Source organism: Diachasma alloeum, unplaced genomic scaffold, assembly GCF_001412515.2.
Source record: "Diachasma alloeum isolate Michigan unplaced genomic scaffold, Dall2.0 Dall_scaffold_00593, whole genome shotgun sequence".
In the NCBI taxonomy this organism is placed as follows: Eukaryota; Metazoa; Arthropoda; class Insecta; order Hymenoptera; family Braconidae; genus Diachasma; species Diachasma alloeum.
The window spans coordinates 59,904-66,451 of record NW_021680725.1 but is presented as its reverse complement, the minus strand read 5'-3'; the positions used below and the strand labels follow the sequence as shown (position 1 = coordinate 66,451).

Genomic DNA, 6,548 nt, shown 5'->3' with positions numbered 1-6,548 from the left:
ATTGATGGACGGAAGAAAAGAGAAATATATCAATTATTCTTCCTCAGTCTTGTTGATATTATGAGAAGCAAATCACCAAATGAAATGTCATACTTATACCTTTCTGTTTTTAGAAATAATCCTCAATAAATCTGAATTACATGCAATGATTATCGTTTTGGTATTAATGACATCTTTATGGTTCTTTTTCCTATAATTCCTATGTAGAGGACGTCCAAAATCAATGAATTTCAATTGTCGTTCGTGGACATTTATGTCATTTCATACAGTTTATTCATTATTCTCTATATATAGTCGAATAATGGAAGCAGAATCAATTATCATTCTGCTGAATTTTATCCTTGAAAAAATTAGTCATTTTTATGGGGATGGTGTGAAAAAGCGAGGTATCAGGAGGATCAAATGTAGGAAGAGAATATTTCAGTTTATTAATAAATAAATGCAGTTCATTAATTATTTTTTCATTGTTTTCTCATTTATTTAATCATCTAATATTATTTAATACAGAGATAAAAACGTTGTGAGAGGAAATATGGGCCTTAAGGGGTGAAATATCTCTGTTGGCCATCAGCCCCCATGTTTTTTTATTCAGCAGTGTGTGATTCGAAGTCCCTCCTTCTTTCTGTGGACTCGTTTCTCTTGCCGCTGCTCTTCTTTTGGGCGTTTCTGCTGATGTTGATGGATAAATCACTTCGGTGATTTCATCTGTAGAAATAAAAATCAGAACATCATTCAATTGCACTGCAATAATCATAATTAATGACTCCATTAGGGAATTCCATGGATTAGGCCCGGTTGCACCACCCTCTGTTAAAGTTACCAGCCAGTAAACCTCTGGTAAATTTTTGATAAATTTTATTCGGATGTTACTGGAGGTTTATCGAGAGTATACTTAAGAGAGATTTATCCCCCCGGTAAATGTCTGTTAAGTAATCCTCAATTAGTTTGCAATAATTTAATTTTTTTAATTTTGAAAGGTTTGAGTTTGATTTTTCATTTTAAAGTTTTAGGAAACTTAAAAACTCTGGAAAAAAATTGGGAAGTTTGCTTTTGAAACAGAATTGATAAAATAATTGAAAAATTACAATATTTGAAAATTAGGGGTGAGTGGAGCGAAGTCAAACGGCGCGACAAAGTAAAACGAGTTATGGGTAAAACCGCGACCCCTGGAGGTGTGGAGGGCGTTTTAGACTATCGCCGAATTAGAATTCGCCCAGCATGTGCTAGGGGAAACGGGGCCGACGTACAGGCCGTCCAACTGGGCGATTCTATAGGCTATGTTGGAGTAGGCTAGGGACCAACGGCCAGGTGAAAGGACTGGTACCTCCGTGATCCCGTCGGGTTGATTGGTGGGGATAGGGTAACGGAATGACCTATCATCGCCGAGATATCCAGACTAGGAGGCAAGGCCCTAGTAAGATTCCACGTGAGTCGCACGCGAGCGCTTGAACCGAGAGGTTGAAATAATCTCTCGGTGTGCTGGAAGTGGTGGATGGCTGAAGAAGCCATGGTAAGGAGTTTACTCAGCGTAGCCTGGTGGATAACTGTGGCGGCGAATATAGGGGGATGTCCCTGCATCCCCCGCGCGTAAATCTGAGTTATTTCGGAACGCGAGGTGACGACTTCGTCGTGTTCGGCGTCATCTAGTCTCGGCGGAATGATTCGAGGCNCTCAGAGGCCGGTTTTCGTCGAACCTCCCGTGAAGGTTCGGCTGGCGCCCGACTATTGAGCGATAGAGACGGCTAAAAAGTAGTTTGGATTTTTCCTGGGTGAACAACCCGGGAAAATATCCTTACAACATTCGCTTTTTGCCATCGTTTCATTTAGCCCGGCGTTTAACTTTACCCTAGGTCCCCTACGACCATTTTTTTATGGATAATAATTATTATATAATATAATGCATTCATTTATAAAAAATCCATTTAAAGGCCTGAAAATAATTTTTTCGAAATCGTAACAAATTCATAAATTTTCAAAATTTTACCTGAAATCCTTTTCATGCACAGAAAATAAGGTTCCCAAAACTTCAAACAATTTCAATTACTCATTTATCAGAAGGAAATGTTAACAATAAAAAAATTCTTTACAGAATGGAATTTGAATGAAACTCGATATCCATGAATTATTTCAAATTTATGGCATAAGAATCTGAGATAAAGAAGAAAGTCAACTTCTGGTGAAAAATGGATAAAATAATTCAAAAGATACGATTTTTGAAGATTACGATCATTTTTCATGAAAAATTTCTTCAAAATCTGAGTGTTCCACCCTGCAATGATTTTTTTGAAAATCCTAACAAATTTATTAACGTTCAGAATTTCACCAGCAATCGATTTCATACCTAAAAATAAGGTTTCCGAAAGTTTAAACAATTTTAATTATTTATTTGCAAGAAGGGAATGTTTGAAAGAATAATAATTATTTACAAAATGTAATTTAACTGAAACTAAATATCCATGTTTTTTTTTTAATTTTCACACGTAATTTGATTGAAACGTTAAATTGTTGAAAATGTCTGAATGTATAATGTGATCTGTACCAAACTGGAACAAGTACTTAAATATATCCTCAAATTTACTGTGTGGTTTACTGGGGAGATACTGGACCAGTAAAATTTTAACAGTCTGTTAGTATCACAGGCTGTTAAATTCACCTAACAGGGGTTGGTGCAACCGGGCCTTAGTGAAATTTTAAAATCGACAATCCTTGGATAATGCTCATAAAAATTCGCGTTTTGAACAATCAAACAAAATAGATTGCCAAATCGTCATAAAAAAATGAAAAAAAAAAATTTTTCTTTTACCATAGGATACATTGTCACTCAGGACTCGTTTCGATACCGCTGGCTTTTCAGCATTGTCATGTGAGCATCTTGGTTGATCATCGACTAGGTCCCTGACTGGTGCTGTATCCACAAGGATATCACCTGATGATACCAGAGATATGTGGACAGGCACATCGTTTACAATCTCAATATTAATTAGTGGAGGGATATTTTCTGTAATTAAAAGACAGAACGAATGAGGACAAAAGGATTGACTGCAAACTGTGGATGATAGGGGAATGATGATAAAATATCCATGATTGAATGAATCTTGGCAACATCAGACCAATTTTGACTCACAAAATGAGGTACACAGAACGTTGATAAAGAATCACTCAAAGGTTATGAGTATAATAAAGGTTTCAATGACGAGAAATTACCAGAGTCATCAATACGTTTAATTTCAACGTTCGATGGTGGCTGGTTGCAAGGAGTACATTGAATTGTTTGTGCATCTCTTGACACTTCAAGTTTTGCCTTTGGTAATGGTGTTGGAGTTTCTCTTGAACGTTTGGAATTAATTAATGGGGAAGAGAAAAACAAAATTAGTGAGTTTCAATGCAATCACGTGTGTTTGATAGTCCAACAATAATAGTTCTATGAGCTATAAGCACTTGCAGAATAATTGAAAAGAACAAGTTCTATCTGCTGAATAGTGGAATTTCTCATGCCAAGAGATTTCGTCATAGTTACCTGATGATTTTTTGATTTTATTGAGATGTACTTCTCCTGCATAGAGCGCCCTCAAATCTTCCATAGGTATGGAAACTCTTTTGGCTAGAAAATTTAAATAAGATAATATATAACGCAGGTATCAATAATTCTAACGTGAAAAGAATGTTCACGATTTGCTTTCTGAAGTATGTTTAACTCAAGAATGAATTTCTTTCTCTTAAATTTTATTGGTGTCCCGTGTAATTAAGTTGCATTTCTTAAAATTTTGTTGAAGTCACTACCCCGTGCTACCAGCTCCCCAATAAATAAATAAATAAACCATTCCCTTAATTAGAAAGTTGTTTTGTTTTGATTACTCGAATTATTAATTTGGTGACACCCATCGATGGATTTGTGAAATCCGGAAATGAATCATCACACAAGAATGATAAGAAAAAGAAATTATTTCAATTTTGAATCTGTGAAGAAACATTAGCCCACAATAGCTCATCTGGATAAAAATTTGTGCATAATCTACCTTCTGTGGGGAGGAGAGTATTCTTGACTGTTTGAGGATATGGGAAATTTTGCAAAAGCTCATCGTCAAGAGGAACAACTTGTGAATGAAACACAGATGGTACAGCTGTATCCTTCAATTTCTTCTTGGATGGATTTCGAAACTGATCAACAGTGAAATGACATCCACAAACATAACGTATTTTGTTGTGTCTTTCCACTGATAAATTCCGTAACTCATTTACTCCTATTCTCCGTACCCACTCCTTACACACAAAGCAAAACACAAAATGCTAAAGTAAAGACTGAGTCCATTAAGAAATCCGGAAATTTCTGTCATTATTAAACAAATTAATTACCGATCCACTTGTTTTGGGAAGCTCGCAAAAATACAGTGTTTATTCTTATGGTGAACGTGTCCGCAATACGGGACCACACACCTGGAATTTCTCGGCATCTGCACAGAATGAAAAATAATGAGCTAGCAATATCGAAATTGAAAATAACCTAACTTCGAACAGTTCTGCAGAGGAGCACGCATTAACAAGGAAATTCGTAATACTAGACAACAATATATATATTTATATATTACTATCATATATGTAACATAGAAATTGTAAGAATATTAACTATCAACTATCGACATTATCATTAAAGAAAAACAAGCCAGAAACTTTTGTAAAAAAGTTCAGAAATTTCCATAAGATAAATTGTAATAACACTCAATTATACTTACAATGTCTCGAAATAATCACTTAGTCCTTTCACCTCTATAAACTCACTATTCAGTTTTGTATTAATCACCTTTAATAATTATTAATTATTCACGTAGTAAAAATTGTCACTCGAGGTAAACAACAACGGAACAATATGGCGTCTTGAATAACGTCAAACAATATGGCGGCGGGGTCAGGATTACCATGAAAAATGAATGAAATTCGGTTGGCAAACGTGAGAAAGCCCGTTTGCCAAATAAAAGTGGAGGGGGAAGGCTGAGTTTCCATCCCCTCGAGACCACCAGTGAGATGTTACAAGTGGAATGGGATTGGACAGATAGAGCGTTATTGTCGCAGTAATTGGACTATGGGAAACAGAGAGCCGAGGAGTTATCAACAGAGGAATACGTCTTCACGAGTCACTGGCAATATGGCAGAGAAGGAAATCAAAGCCAAAAATTCGTTCTACATTGAAGTAATGACAACGAGCACAGGTGCAACCAGAGAGAGACACAACAATGACTGGTCTAACAAGATTTTCTCGTTACTGTAAACTGTTGTACCAACACGAAAACCCATGAGACAAGAATGGTTAGAGTGGGGGACAGAAAGGAGAGCGACATCTAACGCTAGCTGAAGAAGCTGAGCGAGAGATGAGAGTGACATCGAACGGCGGTTTAAGTAAACCGCGCGTGAGGTGAATAGACCAATCAAATAATGCCAAGAGGCGTGGTTTGGATGAAACCATGCTTCTGAACATTATAGAGAGACTGTCGATACCCTGTCGCCTTATCTAGAAACTCGCCCAGCTGTATTTGGGCGAAACGGGCCAACGTACTGGCGTTCCAACTGGGCGATTCTAGAGGCGCTATCGACTTAGACTAGGGACCAACGGCTAGGTGAGAGGACTAGCGCTCCCTCGATTGCCGTCGAGCTGATTGGTGGTGGTGGGGTAACGGATGACTCACCGCCGCTGAGATGTTCAGACTAGGGGGAGTAGGCCCTAGTAGATTTCGAGACAGTCGGTGACAGGCACCGGAGTCGAGCGGATGAAAATCGTCCGATCCTCGACGATGGTCGTAAGTGGCATTAATCCGTTATGGATTATAGGGGTACTTTGTGAGGACAAGATCTGAAACAGCGAGAGAATGGGACGCTTCGGCGTCCCAAACAGAATGATCGGATTACTTTGAGGACTTGGGGTGTTTTAATTCCGTGTTCTCAGGGATCCATCACTTCGGGCGAAAGAAATGGTGTTGGCGTGGATCCGTGGGCCGGGAGTTAAGCCGACTCCTGGAGGCCCGATCGCATGTGCCTCTATGACGAGTAATCTGGGTGTTGGCCCGCGATGATAGTGCTTTTACCGAGCATTGAGATTGAGTTGGAGTGGGCACAGGTGGGTGAGAATAAGTCTCCGGATACCTGTGTCGTATGTGCCTCTCAGTGTTCGGCGCTCCGAGGAGTGAGAAGGATTCGCGGGTAATGTTCGACTTCTCCAGAGTTGAGCCACTCTGGAGAGGAAAGGAATATGTGAGAGGAATGGAAACATCCTCGGCGAAAGATACATGGAAGAATGGCTCCTGGAAGATACGCTTTATCGAGGTCTCTCGGCTGAAAAGACGAAGATCGATCGAGTGAATTACTCCTAGTATGGTGGACCTCGCCCGCTCTACCGTTTTACGCTGATGCTGGCTCCACATTGTTAGTCCCGCCACGAGAAGTCCTCAGGGTAGACGAGTTATCCTCTGAGGCCGGTTTACCGTTGGATTTTCCGTGAAAATTCAGCTGGCGCCCGACATAATTGAGCGATAGAGAAAATGCCAAAATAGTTTGGGATG

At 39.0% G+C, this 6,548-nt stretch overlaps 2 long non-coding RNA genes across 2 annotated transcripts; both read right to left on the bottom strand.

Annotated features, from left to right (window-relative positions):
* Positions 1–531: 531 nt before the first annotated feature.
* LOC107043518 lies at positions 532–3,293 on the bottom strand. The gene is made up of 3 exons (XR_001461242.1): positions 3,205–3,293; positions 2,804–2,998; positions 532–705 (listed from the first exon to the last, which is right to left on the bottom strand). It is a non-coding gene; the product is annotated as an uncharacterized LOC107043518 (long non-coding RNA).
* Positions 3,294–3,519: 226 nt separating this feature from the next.
* Positions 3,520–4,906, bottom strand: LOC107043519. Its single transcript, XR_001461243.1, has 4 exons — positions 4,731–4,906; positions 4,354–4,451; positions 4,017–4,260; positions 3,520–3,601 (listed from the first exon to the last, which is right to left on the bottom strand). It is a non-coding gene; the product is annotated as an uncharacterized LOC107043519 (long non-coding RNA).
* Between the last annotated feature and the right edge of the window lie 1,642 nt (positions 4,907–6,548).